The following is a 14,975-nucleotide window of genomic DNA, read 5'->3' as shown; positions in this document are numbered from 1 at the left end:
AGAAACCAAATTCTTCCATTCACAAAATCATGAATTTGCATTCCACTGATTGCTTCCTTTCATGGATCTGGACAGATTTTTAATTGTATTTTATGACCCTTAATTTCCTGACACAAAAAATCAAGAACTGAGAGTTTCTGTTTCTGCTTCTGCATAAGTGCCTCACAGATGTTAAGATTAAACCTACTGTGGTACTTTTGAAGAAGGTTATACTTTTAGGTTCATAGATGATTGCTAGGCTAATGACCCCAGATGGCCTATTAAAGCCTAGACATGCTTCCCAAATGTATCTAACAGGTTTTGACACCCTAGGGTTATTTTAAGGTGTACATGTAGGCGTAGGCGTAGGCATGGGTGGTCAATAATTTACATGCTGCCTCTGTCTACCAGAGACATACGTGCCAGACCAGGGGTAAATGTCCTGTTCCTCAACTACTGGTTCAAGTTAAGCTCATTTATTTATTTATTTATTGATTACTGCAAAATTCGAACTGGGTAGGAGCCATTTTCAGCAGAGGCCTGGGGATAAAAACTCCATAGTATTACAAAAAAATTTAAGAACAATAATTTTGCCATTTTCAAAAATAATTCAAACAACATCTACAGTTTAAATAATTATACCAAATTAGATAGGATCTGAAAACACCAGTTAAGAGTAGATGCAATTTATATGACAATGATTTAATATTTATAAAAATGTTTACCAGTTTATAGAGAAATTAAAGGTAAGTTAATATAATGCAGACAGGAACTGCAGTATGAAGTGAGAAAAAAAGCAGGCTTATGGTATGTTTATAGATAAAGCCAGTGGAGAGAAATTGATAGAAGTAAGGAAGTGAGTGATGAAGGGAGAGTAAGGAGGTGTAAGGTATGAATAGGTACTAGTTCACATTTAGGGATATAGTTTATCCTGGTGCTGAGCTAAAACAGAGCCAGCTGTTGTCTAGGAACTCTTTCAAAATGGTTTTGAAGGATGAGAGGGATGGTATTGACATAATGGATTCAGGTAAGGAGTTCTAGACATTAGCAACATGGTACAAGTATAGACAATGCCCAGCAGATTTGACAGGTTTGTGGACAGAGAGGGCAGGAGTTTTTGGTCATTGAATTGTAATGACTGACTGGGAACATAGTTGTGTAAATGTTATTTAGTGTGGACAATTATATGGATGCTGGATAATTTTATAGGTGGTCAGAAGTTGTTTATATGTTAGTTGATGGGGTAGTTTTAAGCAATTTAGGTGTTTTAGTGCATTACAGTAGTGGGTTCTTAAAGGGGTATTTCCTGCAAATTTAGCAGCTCTGTTATAACATTGTTTAAGTTTTGATTTTTTGTGATGCCTGAAGGTTAGTAAGGATGAGAGCACCAGAAAGAAGTGTGGGGAAAAGATAAGTAGTGGCAAGTATAGTTTTAGTTGTGTCAGTGAGAAAGTTTTTGGCTCTGTAAAGCATCCATCATTTTTGCTGTGTTTTGCTTATACAAGTTTATATGCAGGTCACATTTAAGATTATCATCCACTAACTTCCTTATTAATTTGCTATGAGAAGTGACTTCAGTGGTTAAATTATCGAGAGAGACGACTTTACATTATATTTTTTCATGAGAAAGGAATTTCGGGAAAAATTTTCTAGTTTGTTTTTTAGGGTTGAGCATGAGTGATGAGTTACAAAGCCATGTTTCAGTGGTTGTTAAAGTTTCCTAAGTATTTTTGTAGATTTACTATGTGAGTGTAGAGTTATCTGCGTACTGTATTAGGGAGGCCTGTTGTGCAGATGTGTGGAGGGTATTGGAGAGAATATTAAAGAGGAGGGGACCAAGGATAAAGCCTTATGGTACACCAGTGGTTACTGGGACATATGGAGACAGGTGAAGTGCCATTTTACTGGCTGATACCTATTGAATAGGTAGCTTGTGAACTATAGAATGGTGGGCTGAGAATGGCCTAACGAGGACATTTGAAGTAGAAGTTTGCTGTGAAGCCTTTAGATAGTTCTAGAAATAAGGAGGGCATTAGTTGGCCGTTATCTCTAGCTTTATTGACAGTATCTATATAGGGATAATTTGTGACTTTTTCCAGAGAGAGGTCATTTGGGATTCCTTGACTGATCTATTTATAAGGATTGAAACACAATAGGTAATGCTATTGACTGTTATTTTAAGGTTCTTACTTGGTAGGTCACTAACTGAAGTAGAGTATAGTTTGTGTTTGTGTGAGAGTAGTTTTATATAGGTTGTGTGCACTGGTTTGAAGGTGAAAGTTGATGTGGTGATACATGACTGTTGGACAGGGTTAGGATTAGATACCTGAAATGGGTTAGAAACGAACTCTGATTCATATGGATGGGTAGTCTGTTCCAGAGAAGGGTTATTCTCTGAGACACATAACTGCCCCTCCACCATGTCCTGTTTATGCTGCAGACAAAGTTTAGGTTCCTTAAATTGAATAATTCTGATGCTCTTTGCTTTGCAGATGTACAACAAGTCTGTCAGGGTGCATTCAAACAATGTTTTGTGAGCCAGACATAGATTGCATCTTAGTATTCTGTAAGAGACCACGTACAGGGACAGAGCTTTGAGGTGGTCCATGTAGGACATGCTAACAGCTAGGACACAGATAATTAAAATAGGAGAGAAGTTACCTTCACAAAAGGACCAGTCACCAGTGGAGTCCTCCATGGTTCTCTGCTGGGAATTTTCCTGTTTGACATCTACTTTTCTGAAGTAAAAGCCAATCTGAAAGAGCTCTGGTTGACTAAGTTTGCAAATGACTGCATGCTAGGAGCAGCCATTAAATCTCCAAATTACTTAGCCATCCTGTAGGATGGTTTGTGCCAAATAAATAACTAACTTGTGCCAAAAGCATAGACTAATACTAAATGCTAAAAAAAGTATTATTGTATTCTTTGGAAGTCATCTATCACTTGGAACTATCACATTGACAATACGCCCCTAAGAGCTGACTCAGTTGTTCAGAAGTTTTGGAACTTATGTGGACGGTGACCTACCTTTTGACCAACATGGTCCATTGGTAAGAAAGTCCTTCTATATTGCATGGCTTATAAACAAAGGGATTGTGTCTAGATATAGGGATGTCATTGCCCCCTTTTACTCAGACTTCATTAGGCCAGTCATTGAGTATAATGCCCTCTCGCATGTATCTGTTCAGACACATGCAACAACTGACAACTGAAGATACCTTATTAAAAGAATACAAGGCCTAAACAACATGTCCTGCATGGACCAATTCAAAGCCTGATATTATACTTCCTACAGGCTGCTAAGAGGTGACCTATGTATGGCATACAAGGCATCTTCTTACCCATTATTGTTGTATTTACTACCTATCAGCAAGTCAAATGGTATCATAAACACTCAGTCTAGAGAACTAAATCTTCTGCAACATCAGCAGAGCAATATGGAGAGAGTACCAATACATGTAACTCTGTACGAACTGCAGAAGGAGTCATTACTGGGCACGTTGCGGATGCTGCAAAGAGCCCTTTTGGCTGACATCAAAGTGTGAAACAATACTAATTTCTTGAACTTTAATCATACTTTGACTTAGGAGCAGTGTCCATTCCACTCATGGTATTAGAAACTCAAAAGATTTCGAGAAATTGAAAAGAAAGAGGTATATCTTGCAGAGAATATCATTGCTATGAAACTGACTCCCCATTCACATAAAACAGGGTTTATCCCTGTCCATGTTCAATCTCAATTTCTATCTACAGATGGCAAACAGAAAATTTACCCCAGGACTGCCCCTGTAGTACTAATGGACAGAGGCAGCTCCTAAATGTTTTATCCCATGCATGGGTCCTCTCAAATTATCTATGGTATGACCCCAGTTATTTTCATTAAGGGTACTATATAATTAATAACCATGGAATGGGTAAGGTCAGTCTACAACCAAATTGTATAGGTTATTTTGGCTACAAAAATGGAAATTGGCTAGGTTTAAAATGGACCACAAGGGCAGCTTGTCTGGTACTTACCTATGAACCTATATTGTTTACTCCCCTGTATTCTTTTTCTCCTCTGTGGATGCTTCACTTGTTGTATATTGTTGTATAGGTTAACTATCAAATGTGGCATTGTACTCAATGATTATCTAATCTGGATGAATACAGGGAAATATGAAATTGTTGGATCTCGATGCACTACACTTGCTTAAAAGTTGTACAATATAGAATGATTGCCTTACTACCATAGACATGTGATATTCAAAGGCTAGGTTGTTGTATTCATCTGTTCCCATATCCATGAGCACTGGGTCTACTCTTAGGGGTGTATTACTAATGTGATAGTTTCCAGTTGTAGCTGAAAGGACACTATTATTTATTTCTTGACACTGAGTTTGGGATCATGGCTCTGTCACTAGTTATTGCTCTGTGCCAGGCCTTCTTGGAGGTTATTTGTGTCATTGATGGATTATGTGAGTATGCCTAGTTTTCAATCATCTGTAAACCCGGTCAGCCAGAGGCCTTGATGTTGGCCTTAAATTCAGAGAGGTATATACCAAACATTAGTGGCCCAGTACTTTGCCCTGAGGGACTCAACTGGTGACTGGCTTAAGGCAGTCTCTCCTATCTTAACATCTTGGGTCCTATCTTTGAGCCAGCTGACTATCTAATGGATGACATAGAGTTTCTTACCTAATTTTGTGTGTTTGTCAAAACTTCCTGAGTGGGGTATGAGTCAAATCATTTGGAGAGGTCAAGATAGGCAGTGTACACTATTTTACCCTCATCCATTGCTTTGGTGACCTTCTAAAAAGATGTCCACCAGCTTGCATAGACATGACCAGCCCTGCCCTTGATGAAACCAAACTGAGTGTCTGAAGATTTCCTTTGTCATTATGTACCATTTCCATAATAATTCTTTCCATGGCTTTACATATGAAACTGAACTTACTTAAGGGTCTGTAGTTACTCGGTTCAAGATCTGGCCTGTCCATGTGCAGATGGATAACATTTGCACTCTACATTCATTTGGTATGAAGCCTGTCTGGAGGCTACAGTTAAATAGTGATTCTAGTGGTCCTGGTGGGGTGGATTCCATATTATTAAGGGGGCATTGTGTGATACTATCATGGTCCATCAAGGTGGCATTCTTGGCACTGGAGAATGCATTGAAGACCTGATTCCTAGTGATGGTTATGGAAGTTATAGTTCATGGTATTTCCTGATGGATGTGACAGTGGGAGAGGGGGTTAAAATTGGAGCTAAATTTGGGGGCATGGCCAAGATGTTCACTGACTAGCAGCAGTTTCTTCTAGCTCTGCCAACCTGTTATATTTCTGACAGGAGTTAGACTTAAAAAATAATCCATTTAATCTTAATTTAATATTTCTAATATCTACAAACCTACCTGTGGATTATTGTAAAAAAAATTTGATTTTTTTTTAAATTTTCCTGTCAAAATTAACAGACATTTATAGCAATTCTGCCTGAAAGATGAGTTACTCCAAAAGCAATTCCTCAGACTCCTCTATGAAGAAAGAACTTCTATCCTTGACAACAACATTGCAGGAGATGGCTCTGAAACTTGACAAAATTATTTATTTTTATTTTATTTTACATTTGTTGACCGGGCTAGTCTAGCTGGAGATATTTCCATTTTCAGTAGAGGCCCGGGGAGAAAAGCTCCACTTACTTAATAATAATAATATGTAAAAAAGCAAAATAATAAGCAATGCCACATCCATTAGGAAGGAATTAAAGTAACATTTTAAAGTAAACCATTGGTATAAAAATGTGGAAGATAACATTTACAACATTTATTGGCAGAGTAATAATGTAAAGGAAGAGAGAGAAGATAGGTTACAGGCTAGTAGTAGAGTATTAGTCAGGGTTGCAGCAAGGGCATAACCATTGAAGTTTTAGGTGATTTTAAGATTAAGTTTGAAGAGGGGAAAGAGGAAATAGAGGTAAGGTTGGGTGGCAGCATGTTCCATTGTTTACCTGTGGTGGTGGAGAACAAGGAGTCACCAGCTAAGTTGTTAGATTTGGGTATATAAGCTAGGAGTTTATTAGAGGAGAGGGAATGAAGATTGTTATAGGGTGTGATAAGATTGTTTAGTGTAGGTGTGTTGTTAGGAAGGTAGAAGATTTTGTGAGCAGTTGTTAGTTGTGAGAATAGCGCATTTTGAAGTTCAAGCCAGTCTAGCTGATGTAGGTTAATGCAGTGATGGGTTCTATAGGGCTTACCAGTTACAAACCTTGCAATACTGTTGTAGGCTTTGGTAAGTTTGTTGAGATTGTTTTGCTTTAAATTGGTGTAAATGGGAGAAGCATAGAGGAGGGTAGAGAGTAAATGAGAGTGGGCAACGGTAGTTCTTGCTTTTGGGGTGAGGAAGGGTCTTATCCTATACAAGGAGCCTAATTTTCTGTTAACGGACTTAATGGTGTTATTAATATGATTGTCAAAAGTGAGTTTATTGTCTATTGTAACTCCTAATAACTTGCAGGTCAGATCAGGTGATATCAGGGTTCCATTACTAGCTAGTATGGAGAACTGTATGGGAGGGTCTTGTTGTTGGGAGTAATCAGAAGTAATTTGGTTTTGGCATTCAAGAGTAAGCACCGGTTATTGAACCATGTTTCAACTATGGAGAAGACAGTTTGGCTTAGAGATTTCAGCTCAGGAAGAGACTTAGCACAACAGATGATAGTAGAATCATCAGCATACTGTATGCAGGTGGATTGAGGAATAGCTACATGAAGATCATTTATGAACAGAGAGAAGAAGGGGTCCTAGAATAGAGCCTTGAGGAACTCCTAGTAAGACAGGGAGATATGAAGACAAGTGATTTTGCCACAAAACAGCTTGTTTACGGTTGCTGAGGTAAGACTTGAACCAAAGGATAGAATTAGAATCCAGAGAGGGATTGTAGGGTATTTATAAGTAGGGAGTGATTGACCATATCAAAGGCTTTTGACAGGTCAATGAAGAGTGCAGATGAGAGGTAGTTATTGTTCGGTTGGTGTTAATAGTATTGGTGAAAGATAGAAGGGCAGTGGTGGTGCTGTGAAAGGGTCTAAAGCCATGTTGGCAGCTGGCCAGGATGTTATTTTTAGTAAGGTAGTCTATTAGCTGATGATGGATACATTTCTCCATGATCTTAGCTAGTGAGAGTAGTGCTATGGGCCTATAGTTGGAGTACTCATTAGAGTTTCCTCCTTTATGTAAGGGAATGATTTAATGAGAATAGCTACAGGATGAGCAATTGCTCTGGATGCAAGTTGCAGGTATTCTGCTGGAAGGTTGTCATCAGAGGGTGTACAGGGTTTTAGCTTGTGAATTAGTTTCTGGATAAAGGCTATTGAGATGGGTTTTATCTTGAAAGTAGGAAGATTGTCATGCTGGGAATTAGGTAGGTTAGTGTTTGTAGAAGTTAGCTGTGTGGCCAGGGTTTGAATGGTCTCTGTAAAATAGGTATTGAAGGCATTGGCAATTTCTAGATTGTTTTGTTTTCTGACTCTAGGGGTGGAGGGTACTAGAGTGGCCGGGCTGTAGAAGGTTATTAATGGCAGTCCAAAATTTTGTGGATTCTTAGAGTGAGATTGTTGAAGTTTACTGTAATAGGCTTGTTTGTCAGAGAGAATGGCTTTTTTAGTAGTATTACGAAGTTGTCTAAAGTTTAGGTGTTCTGAGACATCTTTAGTTGCTGTCCATTTAGCCCATGATTTGTTTCTTATAAGTATTTTTTGTTTTGTGTCTTTTGAGAGCCAGGGAGCAGATTTGAACTTTATCCTAATAGATCTTTTGGGTGCGTGGGTATCTAGTATTGTTAAAAATTTGTGGTTAAAGTAGCTGACAGCTTCATCTAGTGGGAGGATTTTTAGGGGACTCCAGTTGCAGGCATTTAGTTCCATTTGAAATAAGTCAGGATTAAAATGTTTCTTAGTTCTGGCAGTAATAAACTTGGGAGGTTTGTTTATGTCATTTTGTGCCTGATGATATATGTGGGCAAGTGGTCACTGATATCATCTGGCAGGGTTCCTACTTGATAGTTTTCTTGTTTATTGACTAGAATCCAGTCTAGGATGGTCTCTTTGTTGTTGGGTTTGTTGATTCTAGTAGTTGAGGTAATAGTTTGTTTAAAGTTATGTAGGTTGATATAAGAAGAGGGATTATTATTGTTGATACTATACCAGTCAGTGTTGACGTCTCCTAGAATAATAGTTTCTTGTGGGTATGTTGAGCAAATCCAGGACAGGGTATCTTCTATATTAGTAATGTTGTGGCCAGGGGTAGGTAGATGCAGAATATGTATATAGCTTTGTTGGAGTTGATTTGAAATTTAGAGATCAAGATTTCAGCTGAGTTATCTTGTGGGTTATGGGGTAGAGGATATAAGAAGATTGTTTTAAAGAGTAAGGCCACTCCACCTCCTTTTACGTTTAATCTGTGATTTCTTAGTATGTTATATCCTGGTGGGGTAATTTGATTGTCAGAGGTCGAGGTTTTAACCAAGTTTCTGTGAGGCAGAAAATATCAAATGAGTAAGTACTGAGAAGGGCATGGAGATTAGTTATTTTGTTATTTAAGCTTGAATGTTAAGATGTCAATTTTAAGGAGTTAGGAAAATTAAGTAGGGTAGGAGTTGGGTGGAGAGTGTATAGTAGATGGAAAGTTAGGTTTAGGTGGGCCAGGGTTAGGTGGATGTCACCAGCTTGTAAGGAGGAATATTTGAGAGCAAGTATGTGGCTATGACTAAGGATGGGTAGGATTTTTAATTTTTTACAGGGTGATTCAGTTTTATGGGAGTAAGTCTGTGATATTTAGCTTGTAGGTAGTTGGAGAGGTGATATTGATGTGTGGGTTTTTGTGAGTAGTTATGCAGGTAGAGGTTTTATTTCAAATAAGGTGATTAGGTAAGTGGTGGTAAGGAGTACTGCAAATGAAGTTAGTGTGTCTGGAAATAGTTATCATGATTCAATGTGAGTAGAGTAGATTTGGAGCTAATAAATAGGCAAGATATCAAAAGTAGAGACTTGGGTGAGGTTATGTTAAAGTGACTGAAGTGGAAAGGAGTATAGAGCAAGTGATGCTGTGGAGGAGAGATGAGAGCAGCTGTTGGGATTCTATGTGAACTGGTAAAGGTTAGTTTATGAGGTAGAGTATAGTAGAGAATATAGGTTAGTGAGTGAAGATGTAAGAGGAATGTAAGAGATAGGAAGTAATATTAGGTACGGTAAGAACTAAGAATGTAGTGGAGTGAGTATGAGACCTACAGTGGAAATGTGAGGGTGGAGTAAGCTAATTGCTGGGTGGGTGTGTTAGGATAAGAGTAAGTGGTGTCAAGTTGTAATTGGGTGTTAGATAAGAGGGTGTGGTCATAGAAGTATAAAGGTAGGACCACTGGGGGTGGGTGGGAATTGGGGGTAGAAACAGAGAAAGAAAAGAGCAGGAGTGAACACAATCAGTCAAGATATAAGAGAGACTAAGTAGTATAGTTTGGAAGGGTGAGTTAGTGAAGTCTGTGGAGAGAGTAAAGGGATACTCTGAGTTACAATTCTGGAGGGCAGAACAAACTGCAAGGGGAAGTCTGTACCTAAAGAGTATAGTAGTATTACAGTCCGAAAGAGCTAACAGTTGGTTCATAATGACAGGAGAAAACTAGAGCGTTGGATGCTGGGAAGCCGCTGGCACGAGGCAGGGCCTTATCCTAGACCACATACAAACACCACACAAAAGTTTGCAAGATAGAGGTGTAAATACATACAGCAGTCTTTAGGCAGACTTTAAGTGTGCTTCAGAAGGTTTGTTAGGGTCCAATATCGCTGTGATAGCTTCAGAAGTTGGGAGTTTCACAGGGCAGGAACCACACCAGGTGAGCAAAGGCACACACACAGCAACAGAGGACAGGCTGATATCTAAGGATTAAAAAGGTAAAACTGTTAGGTGCTAGATTAAATATTAACTATGTAGGTTTAAATGTAGTTTTACAGTAGGAATATAACAGTTGGGAAAAAAAAGGAGCAAAGAGAGACAGCTTGAGTAGGCTTATCCAGGAAAGTGCAAGAGAGAGGAGTAGGAGGAGGGAGAGAGAGGTGGAAAGCGGAGTGGTAGTGGAGAAAGGAATAGAAAGAAAGAATATGTAGGATATAGCAGGAGGAGAGAAAATCAGATATGTAGGCTCAGATAACCCTAGATAAACATTGTGATAAAGTGCAAGTAGGAAATCAATATAGCTGAGTAATTATGTTAAACAGTAAGGTAGCAAGCTACAATATATCCAAGAAGGCAGCAAGTAATTCAAGCAAATTACAATCTTATAGTGAGGGTCAAACCGCAGCATTAACAACTAATGTAGCTAGGTAATGTAAAAACCACGCTCAAGGTTATCACAGTAAAAAACGGCTTCAATTCAGGTCACAGTGGCTAACATAATACAAGCCGCATTTACAGTTGTACATGAGGTAGCAACCTGGTAAAAAATACAAAGTTATAAAGTAACAGGAGAATGTATCACTGGATCAAGAAAATGAAATAGTAGTACAGGTAGTATAAGGCTGTCGCTACCTTGTAAAGCTCAGTTTACCACTTGAATGCAAAATCGGGAAAGACAGGAATTCATGTATCGCAATGGAAACAAAAAAGTAGCGACTGCAATTGTAACCATAATCCCAGTATTTTATCAAATGTAGTTCATAAGAATCACCAGAAATAACTAGTGTTAAGGTAATGCACGCTAAACAAAGAGTAGCGACTGCACTTGTATGGACACAAAAATAGATATATATGAACAGAAATCTTCAAAACAGATGGATCTTATACACAAAGAATTACAGCTACAGAAATCTCAAATCTCTGACATGGAACAATCACTCAGTGATGTAGATGGAAGACTCCAAGAAGGAGAAAACAACATAGAATTCCTCCTAAAACAGAATACTGCACTAAAAAATAAGTTGGAAGATCTGGAAAACAGATCAAGAAGGAATAATCTACAAATATTTGGACTTACAAATAACATAGAGGGAAACAATATGGTGAGTTTCTTAACCACTTGGCTTCCTACTGCTTTGAATCTCCCTGAAGCCCTTTCATTTGGGATTAAAAGGGCACACATATGTGCTGTTTCTTCTACTAATAAAAATACTACCAAATTTGTTATAGTTAAATTTATTTCAACACAAGATAAGGAACTAATATTAAAAATTGCATGGTCTAAGTCCCCTATAAAAATAAATGACAGCATCATTCGTTTCGATAGTTATTATTCCTCTGCAGTTATAACTAAAAGAAAACTCTTCTTACCTGTCATTAAAGAGCTAAAGAATAATCAAATAAAAGTGCACCTTTTGTTTCCAGCTAGACTAAAATTATTTCTCACAGATGTAATAAAAGTTTTTGATGACTTGGACATTGCTGTCAGCTACATTAAAACAAATAAAATAATTGACAAACTGGAAGATATGGAATGGACAAATACTACATTAAAAAGAAATGCAGAGAATAACACCTGGAAATCTATGGAAAAGAAGAAAAAGTTAAATGACAAATGACTGTGTACCTTTTGATATATGTTCACTTTTTTAATAATACTTTATATATATTATCTTATCTTTGGAGTTTACAGGTTAGTAACCTTGCTGTTACAAGACATTTCAGCTGAGGAAAGGGAGAAATGGAGAGAAATGTATATAAAAAATAATAATAATAATGTTTAAAATATGTATGTTTGAATATGTAGATGTATATGTGTATATATGTGTGTGTGTGTGTGTGTGTGTGTGTGTGTGTGTGTGTGTGTGTGTGTGTGTGTGTGTGTGTGAGTGTGTGTGTGCATTTGTTTGTGTGTGTGCATGTGTTTGTATGAGTGAGAGTACGCATGTATAAATAGATATGTATATAAAAAAAAAGTCAGAAACTGTTGAGATATATATTTCTAAATGCAGAAATTTCAATAGTATATATTCATATGAAAATTAAGTCATATGTAGTTTGAGAGAGATCTGGTTGATGTGTAGCAATGCATGGGTTTGATGCTGGGAGGGTCGGATTGCACATGACATGTTTCGGCAGCTTTTCCCTGATTCGTTTTGTTGCTTTGTTGAACTCTTTGCCCCTTTCTATAGTCAGTTCTGGGATACTGTTGACTGAGGCACTGGTGATATAAAAAAATGTTATTGCGGTGCTTGATAGGCATACATTTGTTTTTTGTCTAATGCTGTGGTTGCGAGTCTGGAGACACAAACTTTTTTTTTTTTTTTTAACTTCCCACTGAAAAGGACATACAAGAAACTGTCTGAGAATTAAGAGAAAGTTTCATCTAACCTTTAGAACACTTTCTCGAGCCTCAAATTTCTTAGACAGTTAACTCTCATTGAATGAAATGCTCGCACAGCTGTGGATCTGAAATGAATGCTGTGAACTTTGAACTCACACAACAGGAAGCGAATAGAACATTCAAACAATAAAAAGGACATTGCATTAAGCAACTATAAAACTTTAAAAGTAGAAAAAAGAAGAGAAGAAGAACTACATACCCAAGGTACATAATCATATAAATGTTTAACTTTATTATAAAATAACTCTAGTTCATAACAATGCAGAAATGACCTGCTTTTCACAATAATAGGTTTGTGTCATATACAAAACGCTTTTTGAAAAGACAGTGTCTACACAGTTAATGCTTGGTCTCATAATTGAAGGATTGGAATATCTTATATTTATTTACCTACTTATTTATTTATTTACTTCTTTTTTTCACAAGAGGGATCAGGATGCTCTCTCTTGTCCTACTAATAGAGCTCATCATTATTAGGCATTCGATGGTTATTAATATGTCATTTGATGTTTTTATCTATTAGTAACTGCAAAAATCATGCCCTAAAGATCTGATTATATACACATGCTGAACTAGTCATGTAGTCTATATTTAATAGTTTAGTTATTTAAAGAATATGTAATGATTTATCAAAAAATTGGTATATTAAATTCTCTTTCCTAAAGGCTTCAAAACAAAAATAACAGTTTTAAATGGGGTTTGTCTACCTCTCATTATAATATATTATTACAAAAGTACAGACCATTATCACACTAAAGCAGCATTATTAATTGATTACCATGTCCTTAGTTAATGGTTCTAATTCAGAAATTGAGAATGAAGAGATATTACTATGTGTGTGTACTAATTGCTAACTTACTCACTATAAAATATAGAGATATAGATATACATCTCTAACCTATACTGATATACATGTTGTTGATTTGAATGTTTTCAGACATATTGATATGTTTCACCTGCTATACTTCTGTTGCTACTTCATATTATTTCTTTGAAATGGTTATTGGAAAAGTTGTTGACATTCTAAGCTATTTATAAATGTATAAATACAGATATTCCGAATTAATTTGCCTTGGACAGTCAAGCTATCCAGTGGTTTAAATCCTACCTAGATAACAGACAACAAGCAGTCCTTTGGGATAATCAAATATCATCTCTTCTTCCCATCACAATTGGAGTGCCACAAGGCTCAATACTGGGACCTCTCCTCTTTTCTATTTTTATTAACAAACGAAATATGTCCCTTCCTCAATCCATATGTATACAATATGCCGATGACTCAACTCTGATATGTTCAGCATCCTCCCCAATAACGCTCCAGACCACTACACAACAAGTCTTCACAGCAGCTGAAAACTGGTTCTATCAGCATGGCCTCTTACTAAATCCCAAAAAGACTAAATTATTACTTTTTACCCCATCACAGAAATCTTTAACCTTTACCTTCAATATAATGTCAAACAATGACACAATAATATCCCCTGACTCAACTACCAAACTTTTAGGTGTCACAATAGACCATAATCTCAACTTCGATGCTCATATTAACTTAACCATCAAGTCAGTCAATAGAAAACCTGGAGCTCTCTATAGGCTCAAACCCTTCCTAACTACCTTAGCTAGAAGTACTTTAGCTCAAACATACTTACTCTCTACCCTTCTTTATGCCTCACAGATTTTCACAAACTTATCAAAAGCTAATTTCAATAAATTAGCAGTATCCTATAATAATATTACAAGATTTGCCACAGGAGCCCCTTTTAGAACCCATTATTGCTGTAATCTGAAACAACTAGGCTGGCTGGAACTACAAAATCAAATACGACTACAGCAACTTACCATCACCCACAAAATCTTCTGTCAACCTTCTAACACCACAATACTTAGTACCCTTATTACTCCTTATAGAAATCTATCATCCTTGCACTCCGCTACAAAGCTACTAGCAGCACCCTATAAATCCAACAACAAAGCTGGAGACTGTTTGTTCGCCAGCTGTATTGCACCTATCTGGAACAAGCTCCCTCATGAACTCACCACTATTATTTCTCTACCCACTTTCAAGAAGCAGCTAAAAACTCTGCTTAAGTCTCAATGGCTCTGTCCTTGTACTAACCCTGACTAAACTATTATTCATCTACCCTTTTCACCCCCTCAAACCTTTTCTAGGTTAGTATAGTATTAGTGTTTGAACCATCAAAAATCAGCTAAATCCTGTGCTTAATTCTTATTAGATCTGTCCTTTACAAACCTTGACTAAAACTTTCTATTCTCTATTTTCTCACCCTTATATTCTCCCTAAAAAAAAAAAATTGCTTGCTGATTCTCAGTATTGTAAAGTATTTTTGCCAGTAATACTTATGAACCAGTTTTTTTTTCTTTGTATAATATTTCTTATTTGAATGTATAACATACTTGATTTTACTAACCCATTTTTATTGTGGAGCTTTTCTCCCCGGGCCTCTACTGAAAATGGACATGTATCCAGCTAGACTAGCCCGGTCAACAAATGTAAAATAAAATAATAATAAATAATAGCAGAACAGACCAGACTATGAAAACTTTACTTAATATTTTGATCTCAATTATTGAAGTTGATTAAATTCATGATCCTAATTTTAGAGTTTTATAAATGCGTTTTCCCTTTTTCTTTATATTAATGTCATGTATGCC

The 14,975-nt window shown here is 36.9% G+C and overlaps 1 protein-coding gene across 7 annotated transcripts in view; it reads left to right on the top strand.

Annotated features, from left to right (window-relative positions):
- Positions 1 to 14,975, top strand: part of ANO4 (anoctamin 4) — a 1,520,875-nt gene that overhangs the window by 787,750 nt on the left and 718,150 nt on the right. The window lies entirely within an intron of this gene.

The sequence above is a fragment of the Protopterus annectens genome, chromosome 11.part0 (genome assembly GCF_019279795.1).
Source record: "Protopterus annectens isolate FY-2018-M chromosome 11.part0, PAN1.0, whole genome shotgun sequence".
Lineage (NCBI taxonomy): Eukaryota > Metazoa > Chordata > Ceratodontiformes > Protopteridae > Protopterus > Protopterus annectens.
Note: the sequence above shows the minus strand (reverse complement) of the source record. Positions and strands in the feature narration are given on the sequence as shown.